Raw genomic sequence first — 15,509 nt, 5'->3', positions numbered from 1 at the left:
GTATTAGCTGGTTCAGAGAAAGGTATTAACTTGCCTGAGAATGGGAATAAAACATCAGAGCATGGAAACTGTGTAATGACCACTTTTATGGGCAACTGAAAGATTGCTTCCCTCTCTCCATTTCCCCCATTCCTCCCATTCCTAATTTCTTGACCTTAATCCACAGGGTTCCCTGGGGACCTGGGCAGCTGGATAATCAAAATGGCTGGTGAGAGGACACTGGGGTCCTCTGTCAGCCAGGTGACAGAAAAATAAAAACTCGCCTATGAGGAGTCACCCCAATGCCAGAGGATACAGTGAGGGTTTCAAATTGGACTATTCCTAGTATATACCCAACCCATCAGAAATTTCTACAACTATCTTGACTTGTACAAGTATCTCCTTATTAAGTGTCTCCAGGTCGTTGGAAGATTTTTCAGACAGAAAGAATAATATTTGGTTAAATTTATGTGAAGCCTGTGGTAGAGGTGAAAAATAGTAGTATCTGGATATCCAGATCTATTTCTTCAACTCTGTTCTTCTTTCTCTGTATCCTATGATACAGCATAACTTAGTAAAAATTTAAAAAATGAAATATTTGCCTGGCATCCTTGAAAGCTGCTCGAGTTCTGACTTGAGTACCAAAGGACATAAATGTATTTCTAAAGCAGATTTAAAAAAAAAGCCTTGTACATGCACATAGAGACATTGGTCAAAAACTGCCCGGAAGTGGCACTAACTGTCTACCTCTCCTACTACTCCACTAGTAGGGAACTCCACTGGGAAGGGAACTATTTCCAGAACTCCTCTACATCTACCTCCACTACTCTGTGAGTAACAGACTTTGAACAGAAGATTCTGAGAGCTTTGGTTGTCATAGGCAGGTCCAGAGCTGCGTCCTGCCCTCACTGTAAATGCTGCCATCAACCACAAACCTGGAATCAAATCTAAATATTTCCACGAAGAAGGAAGAACTTTCTTGCTTCTTCTACCTTTTACAACACAAAGACTGAATTACATTGCCATTTCTACATTCTGAAATCCAGAAGAAATAACCATAACAACCACCCGCAATAATTCGGGGAGGTTTGGTTGAGATTTTGCTTTGAAACAAAGCAAACAAAAAAATTCCCTGAAGAATATCTGACCTGCAGTGAAAAGGTCCAAACTGTTATTTGGAAATTGAGTATGTAGTTCACTGTTAACAAGAACACTGGATTAAAAAAAGTTGTTTGTCATACAAACAGCATAGAAAATCGGAGGGGGGTTGTTTGTGTTTATTTTTTATTTTAGTTTAAAATAAATTCATTTCAAAACTATTCATTTTGCATTTGAAAGAATGCTTCCTTTGTCTCAAGAAGCTATCCCTAAAATGAATTTTACCAGATGTATAGGGACATTATGGCAAAAAAATGGCTATGAACAGTACATAGAATTGACACATCAATATGAATTTAAGTAGCAGGGTGACTTGTATCGAATTTTTTCTCAGTACAAGGATCAATAATTTGTTTGTTGACAAATTTAAAATTACTGTAAGTGGCAAACAATCTCATTTTCAGTTCTCTGAAAGATGATACTTTCAGTAGACCCGTGACTCCAGGTTTTGAGTGTGTGCATGTTGCATGACCCTTTCAGCCTCAACTCTGCAGGAGCCTGCTGTATTTGGGGTGGTTTTACATTGCCACTCCGTTTTTAAAGCATGTGACGCATGCTGTAGTGCTGGAAGCCTGTCATTCAATTTTGTATCAGGAGTTATCATCATGAAAATATATTGGGGCTGCACATAAATTCATCTGTTCCTTCAAATCCTGAGTTACTCTCTAATGAGACCTCAGGTGATGGCAGTAACTGCAATGCAGTTAGAATGACATTTCTCATAAACAGTGTGCTGTGTCAACATCGGTCAGACTGAAAACACTTAGAAAGCTTTTATTTTCTCTAGAACATACTAAGGGAAAGCATATAGTATTTTATTTTTCCACTGTTCCTGGGTTTGTCTTCATGTCAGCCTTAACTTTATCAAATGCAAAACTTGTTGAGAGTGATTTTAATTCTAAGATTGTCCTCAATCTCTAAGCACCTGTGACAATACTCAAGTGGTTACTGTCTTAATATCCAAGCAGCCTGAATTAGATACAGAGCATAGTACCAACGTGTTATGTATTGCTGGAGAGGAATTTAAACTATTCAAGCGTATAAATTGAAAACTCATTCTGAAGAATTGCTTTACTTTCCTAAAATGAGTATACGGTAAAAACAACCAAGACATTCAGGAGACTTATCATTGGAAATGAATGTAATAATGTAATTCATGCTGTGTAAGGCAGACTTTAGTCTTGATGGATGGTGTTTGGTTGGTATTAAACTCTGATTTGCAGAACAGGAAATTCCTTAAGGAAGCAAAATCTCTTGCCAAAGCAGGCAATGCTAGTGCACAGTGATAAATGGTGTGCCAAATCATTCACTAATAACTTAGACAGTCAGCCAACATAGCCAAACCAGCTGGTTTGAAAGCACCATGAAAGCAATTTACAGACCCCTTCTAAATCTAAAGTGGGACTATATAATTGCCACTTTAATAACAACATCTTTAACTCAAGCTGGTTGTTTGTTGTTTTTTTTTTAAAGAGAAAGAGAGAAAACTCTCACCTGAACTGAGAAGACCTAGTCTTCCTCCTTTGCTTACCAAGCAAACAGTCATCTCCATTTTCTCTTTATGCAGAACAATGTTTTTCAGAGACCAATTTTGCAATACTTAACCAGCTTTTCACACAATATCTCTTTAAGCAATTCACACGAGATTTTCTTGGGTAAAGATGACAAGAAAGAAAATTTAATGAATATTGTGTTCAAGAGACACCCTGTATCTCTGCAAACTCATCTCAGTCTTCCAGCACGTTGGGGCAGACATGTCTCAGATCCATTTATCATCCCTCCTTCAGCAATACCCTCTGTAGAGCCGGAGGTGTGGCAGTGGCTTGTGTAACCATGGGGTTATTTGACACTTACTATGTCTTGGGGATTGCTCTGTTCTTGCCAAAAGCAAGACTGCACAAGTATTGGGTGGTTCCTGGTTACCAATGTCTCAGGACTGGAGGGGTGTAGGCAGCTACAATTTGTGTAAGGATTTATGGAGTCCTGCTCTATGACTGGTCAACACATAGTGTTGACACAGGAGACTAAAACAGCTGTAGCTCCTCTATGTCCATAGGTACCCCCAGAAGAACACAGCTGCTTTTATGTGCTCTATGTACAAAACTCTTTGACAGTGGTGCATGGTAGGAAGGTAGTGAGAATGAGGAAGAGCTAAGTGGTCCAGCAGGGTAAGTCATGGCCTTAGAGGCAATTTGTCCTCTCTGTTGTTTTATGAATAACTTCTGGCCAGATTTCTCCATGACCTTTTCAGGCTCATGGGCTGTGCTTTTTCCAGGCACCCTAATGATTTGATTATTACCCATGTGTAATCCTTCCCCATTTACTTTCTCCCTTTTCTAGTCCTGGAAAACAAACAAAATCCAAACACCGTGGGTAAGGTAGGGTGGCAGTGGGTTAGAGCTGGGAAAGACAAGGAATACCTGAGTATTCATATCCAGCTGCTTCTTCTACCAAGGCAAAAGCCATTACCTCAGCTGAAAAAAGGAATAATACTACTTTCAGATTTAGTAAGCAATGGGAAAGCATCTGCACCTCTGAAAATCCATGTGGCATTCTCTGACAGTAACAACCACAAAGTAGTTTGGAAAAAGAAGACATATTGAATGGATGAGCCTCAGACATGGCCTTTTTTGGGTGTCTTTCCAGGATTTTACATAAGGAAGCCTTTCTGTCTGTGAAACTAATATGTCTTAATTTTAAATCTGTGAAAGAACTGGGGTATTCAATGATTGTTATGAAATGAAAACCAAATAATGTGTCTTTCTACCTGAAATACAACTTCAGTTGTTGGTTCTTTGGGTTTGGGGTTTTTCTCTCCCTCATAATTATGGAAAACTTCAGTGCAGGTATTCAGTATTTCTTTCTGATCTTAAATATATATAGCAAAATTTAACAAGTTTAATTTCAGAAAGTTTGAAATGTCAGAGCTAAAATATATCAATCAAAATTGTTAAAATAGACATTTTCTAAATTACTCACCCTTTAGTTTAATTTCTAAAATCTAGTTAGGCTTGACACTCTCCAAAATATTTATGGGAAAATATTTGACTTAAAAGGGAAGATATATGATGGTGCCAATGTCAATCTTCTGAATTCATGAGCTTTCAGTCAGAGACAATATTGGGCATAGAGCCTTAGCAAGACAATGACAAATTATCCTCATTTCTTATATAGGGAAAGTACAGTTAGGCTTTTGCTCACAAAAGGAGCAGAGCTGTCTGAGACAGTTCTGGGTCAGAAGGCAAAACAAAGGCAACCTTCAAGTTGAGCATGGACTAAGGCCCCTTATAAGGGCAATAGGACTCTTGTAAGAGTGAGCTGAAGCCTATGAGGTTATTCTTTGCTGTTTCAGTTGGTTTAAATACATTTGCTGTAGTGTTTTAGATGCTTAATTTACTATTGTCATGGGACAGACAACAACTGAATTCAAAGAACGGTAAGGATTATTTTTTTTCAATCTCCCTTAAATTTAGACTCTCCTTAAAAAAGAGTTCCTCAGCAACAAAAGCATTGATCTTCACTCAGATTAAGTATAACTATCCTGTTTAATACAGAAATCACCTATCTTATATCTGAAGTTCATAGAATCATAGAACTATAGAACAGCTTGGTTTGGAAGGGACATTAAAGATCATTTAGTTCTAATCCCCCTGACATGGACAACAACACCTTCCGCTAGACCAGGTTGCTCAAAGCCCCATCTGACCTGGTCTTGAACATTTCCAGGGATGGGGCAGCCATAACTTCTCTGGGCAACCTGTTTCGGTGCCTCACCACCCTCGCAGTGAAGAATTTCTTCCTAATATCTAATCTAAACCTGCCCTCTTTCAGTTTGAAGCCATTCCCACTTGTCCTGCACCACATGGTCTTGTAAAAAAAAATCTCTCTCCTTTTCATAGGCTCCCTTCAGGTACTGAAAGGCCACAATTAGGCCACTCCTAAGCCTTCCCTTTCAAGGCTGAACAATCCCAATTCTCTCAGCCTTTCCTCGTAGGTGCTTCACCCCACTAATCATCTTGGTGACCCAAGTTTGTTATGAGGTCTTGAGTTGAAATAATTTTTGGTTAAACAGTCCTTCTAGAATGGTAAAAGGGATGTAAAGTGCTGCCCTCAGGACTTAGGCTTAAATATCTCAACGGTTCTGGTCAGTGCACATCAACAAACTAGGGAAAAATATTACTTAAGGTGACCTTCACTTCCATGCAAGAGATGAACATTCCCAGGAGACATCTATCAGAGCTGAGACAGGCTTCAGAAACGGGGCTTTATTTGGGAGCTCAGTAATAGACAAACAGGTCTGGCTGTCAGGAGGATTCCCCTGAAACCAGTATAAAATTTCCTAACTGATTTACATTGATTCCCTCTGTGCCTTTCTTGCCTCACTGTGTGTAATTCCTCTTTCTTCACAACACATACTTATTGCTGGTCATGTTCCTCATTATTCATGCCCTCCAGGATCACACAAAAAATTGAGCTCCTAATTCCTTCTAAATTTATTTTCCCATCCATTTTTGGTTTTCAATGATTTTTTCCCCCCTAAAGAGACTTCAATACCTTTGCTTCAGATTATGGACAAAAATCATAATGGTAATACTCTTGTTTACACACTGTTTTGGTAGTTTGGGAAAATTTGGGTAGTGGAATGTAACCCTGTACAAGTTTTCTCAGCAAAGAGCGGAACAGGCATGTCAGTTCAGATAATATACCCTTAGTTTCTGATCAACTTTTGCATTTCTTTTGTTTCTTCAAGTGTTACTCTTCACCTTGAGTAAAACAGAGCATTTTATGCTTTTGATATTTTTTTTTAATCTACATTAAAAAACCCGAAACATTGATTTTTGTGCAAGGAAAACATCTGGGTTTTGTAGAATATTCACTTCTGGACAAACACACAAATTCTGAAGTTCTTTGGCTATATAAGTGAAATTTTTCATTATTTTTGACAGAGGGATTAGCAGACACGAGGAGGATAGAATATTCTCCAATAAGTTCTAAGACTCACTTTCATCTGTTTCTAATCTTTGTGAGTTATCTCTCCATTACCTCTGATATATACCCAAGAAGGATTTAGAGTTCTGTGATTATATCCCTACATATGTGATTTCCTTGATCATTAATGACAGCATCGCTATTTTACAGAATTATTCAACAAACCAAATGAATAGACACTTAATCTTCTGGGTTTCAGTGTGACATCTTCAAGACCTGGATATTAAGATTCTACCACCTTGGAGTCTCATAACACTTGGGATTCAAGAGTTTCTCTTTGTAACAACACCCGTACTTCATACCCTGCAGGACACCTGGATTTGACATACTCTCAGACTCTCATATTTCTATTACTTACCTCTTCAACTTGTCATTATAGTAACTCTTGCTCCTCTCTGTAAGCAGATCCCAAGTTAATTAACAATCCTACCTGCAAAGGATCCCACAATGAAGAGAGATGATTTGTGTTGTTGGAAACTTCTCACAATGTAAAATAACCTTGTGTGGTCTTATGCACTAATCTGTAGAACAAATACTTAATATTTCCTCTGACCCTAGATAAAGTTGGTCTCTCGTCTCCAATTTCTCCAAGTAAAGTCTGTTTTGCCCATTACAATAATTGGTGAGTGATCTTCCTTTTCTTGTCTCAACCCACAAGCCTTTGGTTATACTTTCTCTGCATTGCCCACATGAGGAGGGGGGATGATATAGAGGTTTGGTGGGTTCTTGTCTTTCAACCAATGTTAATCCACCACAGAGATAAGCAAAAAAAATTGGAGCAGAAGTTTAACAGTCAATAGTTTTCATCTGGTTTCACCTGGATCCATGTAGTTTTCATTTTCCTCCCTTGTATTTCTAAATAGAAGGTATGATGAGAAATGTAGACCTAGATACAACGTGCCAAGGAATTTGCATTGATTTAAGACCCAAACCCAGCTGGTGTTATTCATATGGATAGAGAACTAGACTCTCCTCTCCAGGGAAGGCCAAAAAGAAAGCTTATCTGTATGTATGCCAGACTTGGAGTTTGATTTAAGCAGGTTGTCAAGTTTGAATCCAGAGGATTGGATCTGCTCTCTAAGAAGCCTTGAAACTTCAGTATTAGTTATTGTATGTTGAAACTGTGAGATTTTTAGTACTGCTGCTGTGTTGCCTCAGTGTAAGTAAAAGCTCATTAGTTTTATAATACAAGTAAATCCTACTCATGCCAGTGCAGTTGATCAAATACCTTGACACCTACACAGCAATAAGGGAAAGCAGAACAAACCATCTGTTTTTAATACCACTTATGGGGGAACTTGGGAACAAAGTGGATGATAAACTTATAGAATCAGGCACTGTGTTTTGCCTGGGTCAGGGCTTGGGTAACAACCAGGTAAATGTTGTTGAACCCAGAGGAATCTGGGACTCAAACAGTATTTTTGTCAAAGTTGGTAGTGTGGCAGCAGACTATTCCATGTATTCCCTGCTTTTTCCAGCCCAGAGTGGTTTGACACACATATCACATACAAATGTTATGACGGACAGTATAAGAAATATTAGGATAAAATTTTAGAAAATGGACTTTCTTTAAACACAGAGAATAGAGATGTTGAGGATCAAGCATCTCAGGATTGGATTTTCTTACACTTTAAATTTTATTGTGGGTTTTTTATACGAATGTTTCCTTCTACAATTTTAATATTAAAATACAATTTTAATGCTAAACAGAAGTCTATGTTTTTATATACCTCATTAAAAAAAGGCATAGATTCCTCTAGCAAGTAACACATCCACCATTGGTCCTGCCTGCCAGTGTTATCAGCCTACCATGTATGAACACAGTCTGCTTCTAAATCATAGCAAAGTCCTGCACGGTCTTCCAGATCTTTAATTAGCATCACAAGCAATGGATGATGTTTAATAAAGGCTTGTCTCTCCTTGATGCAGCCCTGGTATTATTCAGCTGTACAATCTATGGAAGGGCACGATAAACTCAGTGTTGAAAGTCTTGAGTTGCATTCTCACATGGTTTGCATATGATCTGAGAGAGCCACACCACAATCTTAAGCCCCATTTTCCCTATTTATAGCATAGAAGTTAGTTACAATGATGTTAAACTCCTTTATTGAATGCTTTGGGCGAGATTCATCTAACCATTATGTACTTATAAGTGTAATGTCCTCATCAAACCTCATAGAACAGCCAGCAGCACTCTAGTCACTGCAGTCAATGAAGTTTAGAATGATTCACCTGAAAAAAATGTTTCCACCATGGAATGAGAAGAGCCCCCACTAAACTTCTTTAGCTTCAACAATCAGCAATCAACTCTGCTCACACTGTAAATAAAGTCCAAGGTTACTTGCACAGATGAAGACATTTACATAGTATATCTCCACATTCAATTAAAAATCACTGTTTAGGTGATTATATTAGTTATAACAGAGTGAGTAAAAACTTGAAGTTTTGAGCACAGACTCTGGTATGTCTGGACAGTTTGTAGCACACTGAAGGTATAAGTAGAGCTCCCAGGCTCCTGTAATATCTAGTGTTCTGCTTTATGGAGAATTGCCATATTAACTTTTTATAAAGCTTGTTCTAATCACAGCTTGAAATTAGTGCATCTTCTGATATTTGGATCCAAAACCATAGAAAAAATTTGTTGGAAGGGATTTCAGGAGCTTATCTGATCTAATAGTCTATGCACACTGGTGCCAACTCCAAAATTACTCTAGGTTTCCTTGGACCTCCTCCAGTTCAAGTCTTGAATATCTCCAAGGAGAGATATGCCACAACAAGTGTTTCTCAGAATAATTATTATTTCAGTGTTTGACCATGTTCATTTTTACTCTTGTTTTTCCTTATTCTACTCAGAAATTTTTTAGTGCAATCTGTGACCACTTTCCCTCTTCCACTGAGTACCTCTGAGGAAGAGTCTGAATCCATCTTCCCTACATCTAATCATTGTGCACTTGATCTTTCCAAGTCACACTGTAAAATAGGCTTTATTTTCATTTATATATCAAGCATGTTCTTAGTTAAAAATGTTCATATTTTCAAGATAATAAAACAATATGGTGACTGAAAAAAAATAGAAATTTTTCACTGAAAAATACATCTGAATATTTATCAATGAGTTTCAGGTTTCTATTGGAAAGGCACATCTTCCATCAAGACATTTTAAAGACTTTCTGTGTCAGCTTCTACAGGAGGAGTTGCTGATGATAATCATCATTTATGCATTTTCAGCATGGATATTTTGGAAATTACCAAGCACTAAATAATAATTTTGTTCTTTCTGATATTTATGAAAATTAGTAAACTGTGAAATGAAGAACTGGTAATAAGGGTCGTGGTGTCTTCTCCTGTCATCTGCAGAGCTAGACTCAGATGAATCAAATAACAAAGGAAAAGAACTCATGTAATTCTTTTTCGTTATGAATCCTTAGCTGTTGCAAACGAATGGAGCATTCTAAATTACAGATTTAAACTGCCCTGAAAGCATCTTCATTATAAAATGGAAGACAGATAAAATAATATGGCAAAAAGCATGCTTTTTCCACTATATGTAGATGTGTTTTGTGTTGAAAAATATTTCCAAGGCAGTCTCAGTCTTTACCCAGTCTCTCGGTTTTGTTGAGGCTCTCACATTAGTAAATTAAACAAGCTACAACCTTCCTCTGTGGCAAACCTTTCCCATGAAAGGGGGTGGCTGTAACCAATCTGTGTGCTGGGAATGGTCCTTAGCACATCCTGTTTTTCACTTAATTCCAAGCATTGCTGGTTGACCCAGAGAAAATATAGCCTGGAGAACATGCTAGCAACTTGACAAATAATCATGGCCCAGTTCTTGAACCTGAGACCTGTTGTTGTTTACTTGTTATTTTATACACTTCTTTGAGTATTCAGAGAGCTGCCCTTGTCTTCTGACAAGTCCAGAGACATTCGTTTCATTTCCAAGGCTTTCAGAACCGCTCATCCTGATAGACAATCATACTGCAATAGATCATGTGCTTTCTGTGGCTTTCTTTGTCATCACACAAATTGGAAAGCTGTGGTTTAATACACATTCCCTCATTTTGCTGATGCAGCAGACAGCAGGATTTAGAACATGTCAGACCTTCATCACAGCATTACCTGTCAGATAAATCCTTCTGCCAAGACGCACAAGTAACTTTGAACTGAAAACTGAAATAATACAGTATTTTTCTTCATATACAAAGTGCCATGTGTTGCCTTATTTGGGCGAAGTTAAGCTGAAGTTTTTACTAGCCCCCTTCCACAAATATTCTTAAGTCTTCAAACAAATCTGTTTCAACATCGACAAAATAGCAGGAGTGGATGATAAGCAGGTTCTCAGCTACATTGAAATGTGTATTTAGATACTGAAGCTTAAAATGTGCACTGACAGTAATTCTACACACTTGTATGATCACATAAAAAATGTGAAGCCATTAAAAATATATGTGTGATGGATGGGTCAGGAGGTACAGTTCTCTATTGATGGAATTTATTATGTAGATCTTTGCTTTCCCGAAAAAAGTTGGCAACTTCTATTTGATTTCTACTTCACTGTTTGAAAGAATTGTTTTCCTCTGAGCTTTACATTCTTCATATAAGTATTTTTGGAATTAATTCAATGTGTTAGGAGTTTTACACTTGGAAAATCTAAAATGAAGGTAATTGTTCTGAGAATTTGGGTTTTTGGCTTTGGTTTATTTTTGGATTGCAAAGCAGCCTCCAGAGATATTTAGTGCTAATGCTGACCTGTGTGTGACTGCAGTTTATTTAAAATACCACTCTAACTGCAACCTTTTCTATACAGTTACAGCATTGTTTTAAATTCCAAGTGCTTGCCAATAGCTTGGTTATCAATTCTAATAGTTTTTTCTAGAAATTCAGGCTAGAGTGACTGGTCTTTAATCCTCTGGCTCAATTTTTTTAGCCTTTTCAAGAGACTTTCTGCCTGAGCTAGATAATCATGTTCAAATTCATTGACACTGTGGCATGATCATATGTGTGCTGGCTGCTTTTCTTGGAGGTGGGAAGTGCAAATGGCAAGGAAGTATCTGCAAGACGAGAAATCCAGCCTGGAAGGCCTTGGATTACAGGTGTAGCTGAGTGAGCTCCTATCTCTGCAAACAATCCTGGCTACTCATGGAGTTATCTGTAGTGGAGACCTACTCTGGGACTTGCTGCTGACATCTTTCTGCAAAGAAAATTTTCCTAAAGAAACTAGCCCAGCATCATATTCAACCGAGTTAACTTATGTAAATAAAGGCAGCATGATAAAATGTTGAAGTCAGTGTCCAGATGTCAGTACAAGAGTAGGACTAAAGGTCCTGCTTTGAGGATTGGCTCACTCAGCTGCAGAAGAGTGAGCTAGTCATAAAAATAAGATTTGTAATTTATGGACCAGAGACTAAGGAAGGCAAAAATGCCCAAAAACTTCACCAAGGACAAAAGTATTTTTTTCATCCACAAAAGCTTAAAGATGACACCTACTGACTTTAAAACTGCGGATGCCAGAGCCAGTTGTCTAGATCTATAACAGGGATTTTGTGAAATCTTGTTTATCTGGAAAGGCTTCTGTTGTGTAGGAAGCATTAAATCTGCATTTTCCCTCATGTACCCTGTGTGCTCTGTGTTTGTTGATGCTATTAATATAGTAATCATCTTCTCACAGCCTTCAGGGCAGAGGCAGAGGTCTTCCATCACACAATGGTAATTCTCAAATAGGAATGATCAAGATTCAAGAAAACTTCAGAGATGTCACATGGTCAATCTTTTATAGACCTAAATATATTTATTTCTTGAATATAAACTTTTGAATGCAACTAGTTGTACTGGAGCACAAAAAATCTTTTCTTCTGGGCTAATTTCCTGCTTTCTCGTTATTTGGTCTTTACATCTAACAAAACAGAGGTTGGATGCTCTGTTGTATGTGAGCTGGTGCCCAAACATAGGCATAGTTTAAAGCACCCCAGTGTACAAAGGCAAAGGAGTACCTTCAGATTGCAAACCAGGATTTACATCCATGTACATCTGTTATGGGATGAATGGAAAACTGGGATAAAAAGCAGTCCCAAAGCTCCACTATTATTGTTCAGATTTTGTTGGACAAAGTGTTTCATACAGCTCCGTTATCAGAGAAACTTCTAATTAAGAGTACAAGATTTGCTACTTCGTTTTACACAGGTGATCAAAGGTAATTAAGGATCTAGTCCAAAATCTGGATAAGCAGAATGGAACACAGGTCACTGTGTGCAAGGCCATCTATCCTTCCCCAGGCTTCTAAGGCCTTTTTTTTGCTGCTCTCTCGCACACACAGCAGTGCTGCTGATTCAGAGAAGGGACCACAAGTGAGCACAGCCAGCAGGGCTGGGACAGTAATTCCCACAAACAAATGTGATGCACCCAGCTGGGATAGAGGCAAACAGAAAGCTGAGGAAGGGTTAAGGCTTCCTAGTACCCTCACCCCTGTATGAATTTAGCACCCACTTCACAACACATTGGATCCAGCATCTACATAGAGCCCATGTTCCAGGTCTCTGTGACCCCCTGCAAAAGAGTAGACTGTAGATCATGCACATATAACACGGGTCTGAGGCTTGGGAGCCAAGTTAATTATAACTTAGCAGCCAGGGTAAGCTTCAGAAGCATAAAAATCCTTGTGATTGCTTTTCTCTGCACAATTCCTCATCTTTAAAACTGGGATAACACTGACCTTCCTCACACAGGGGTTAAGAGAAATCCATTAATGTTTGTGCAGAGAAATGAAATCCAGAAGGTTAAGTGGTTGTTGTTCATGACAATAATTCATCACACTGGGCATAAAATTAGAGTTCACGGTGACCTTTTCTTTCCTAAAATCTTCTTTTGGGACAGGGTCTAGTATCTCTTCTAAATCTGGAATGCACACATCTATAACAGCAATTCTCTTGAAGGTTTGCAGTGGTAAGAACTAATTAGAACACTTTGCTCTCATTTTTATATTAACAGCCCTCTATTAATCAGATATCAAAGTTCATGCAAATCCTTCAAGGTAAATAAATATTTTTTATTACTAGAATAAAACTGATGATAAATTAATTGTCCCTCATTTCCATAAACGTATCCAAGAGTAGAATGTCTTTCCTAGGTAAGGTAATTACCTACTAAATATTTTCTCATCTTTCTGAAAATGAATGTGAGAGAAAGAGAGAGATAAAGAAATTTACGTATGCACTAGAATGTAGGGAAAAAAATTCCCTTGCATGGCTGGAGGCTTTTACATTGACTTCACTAAAGATTTCTGTATCAGCTAAAAACTTTCAAGTTCATCACTGCAATTATGACTCCTGGCTCCAGCTCTTGTTATAAATGAAGCCTGATTTTTATGTATGCTTTTTCAGAGAGAGGTATGGCTGGTCTTAAAGTTATTGGATTCCTGAGTTACTTGGAAAAACTTCGTACATACATATGTATGCTTACACAAGTTTGCCAAATACTGTCTTTTTTTTCTTTTTTTTTCAAGGGACCAGGGCAGGGGAAGATCATTGAAATTTCTACAAAAAGGCTGTGATACCTGACCATGTTCTTTACATGCCAGAGAACTGAACTGTTGGGTTTACTTACACCCAGAGCTGATGTCTCTCTCAACTACTTCCTTACTCTAAAACACCACCTCAAAACTTTGCTATAAGAAGTGTCTCTGGACTTTCCTAGCTGCAAGATCTTAGTGAAGACAAAAAAATTTGTGGTACTACTTCAGGGTAGGTCACCACAGTTGTAGTTTATTGCAATTAGATACATCAATTTGAAACTGTGTTTGTCCTTTATTAACTCAAATTTAATGATCTTGATTAATAAGTATCTCTTTTTGCACTGAAGACAAACTCTGAGACACTGTGGTATGAGATGGTGAAGCAGGAAGAAATCTGCCCTTTTTAATTAAACAATGGAAGGCAATGATGCATCATGGTGAAAAGGCAAGATCCGAGATCATATTTTGCCTGTGGTCATAATTTCTAGAGCACCTCCATTCACATACTTCTGTTAACAGTTTATGCCACAGGTAAACAACCAATGTTGCCTTTCATTTTGGAACAGGCTGCCCAGGGAAGTGGTGGAATCACCATCCCTGGAAGTGTTCAAAAAACATGCAAATGTAGCACTTGGGGACATAGTTTAGTGGTGAACCTGGCAGTGCTGAGTTAACTGTTGGGCTCAATGATCTCAGAGGTCTTTTCCAACCTTAATGATTCTATGATTTATTTTCTCTGATTTATTGTTTTTCAATGTACTATTCTTGAAAGCGATGACAGAGGAAACAGAAATGCCTGTGTCACCTGTATTAAAGGTACCTATTTCAACAGTCCTGCTGACTGACTGACTGACTGACTGACTGACTGACTTCAGGTATGAATGAGTTGAAAGCATTGTAGGAAAACTGTCTCAATTTGACTTTAATTTTTTTTGCTTTTCTTCAAGTTCAGAAATTTCTGGAATCTCTTAGCTACTCTTAAAATAAGATTAGCCTATAAAAAATTAGAAATTTCAATATCCTGGGCATCAGTTTGACCAATATCTCTCTGTTGATGTTAGAAGATGTATCAAGCAGTTATTCACATATATCAGACAAAAGGATCAAACTCTTTCACACCAGAGACTAACTGTTTTCAGTATTCTCCCTCCTTTTTTAGAAGGAAGGAAGCAATTGCTGGTAGCTGTGGAAGTCATTGAACAAGCTGAGCTCTTTTGGACCTTCTGAAAAATTATCAGAGACAGACAAAGTTCAAGTCAACCATAAAGACAGGGTGTAGCATGTTGACAGAGATAGGAGACAGGACTGGGAGCAAAGCAGGTGATGGTGACACTTCCCCTCTCTTGCTTTTGCTAAAACCAGCCCTAGGGAACTGAGATGAAAGTGAAGTGCCATCTTCTACTGTCTCCTTGCAGCCAATTTTAACATGAGGAGGCACTTTGATGCAGCTTTATTCAGGGAAGGTGACAGACCACTGAAAATTATAGAAGATCAGAGGTTCTGGATGGACAAAAAGCCCCAATTGCGCTTGTGGCTCCCCAGGGCTCTGATATGGAGGGTTGGGCTCTGTCCCTCTCAGCTTTACATGGGTTTTTGGGTGCCTGCATATGGGGAAACCCTACAGAGGTTTCCATCCTGGAAACTCTGGAAATGTGCATGCATTGGAGGGTGTTCATACACATCAAAGTAGATACCTCTGTGGGGTCATTCCTGTTTCTGCATGTGGATATATGGCTACCAGTGCCAAAAAATGTGTTGAAAACTATTCTGAGCCCCAGAAACTTCTCACTGGTAGTAATAAAAATCTTTCTTGGGCAGTAAAATCCACCTGATATCTCTGTGTACTGTCTCTTAGATGAAAGTAGGCAAATGAAATGTT

Source organism: Chiroxiphia lanceolata, chromosome 1 (genome assembly GCF_009829145.1).
Source record: "Chiroxiphia lanceolata isolate bChiLan1 chromosome 1, bChiLan1.pri, whole genome shotgun sequence".
Lineage (NCBI taxonomy): Eukaryota > Metazoa > Chordata > Aves > Passeriformes > Pipridae > Chiroxiphia > Chiroxiphia lanceolata.
Note: the sequence above shows the minus strand (reverse complement) of the source record.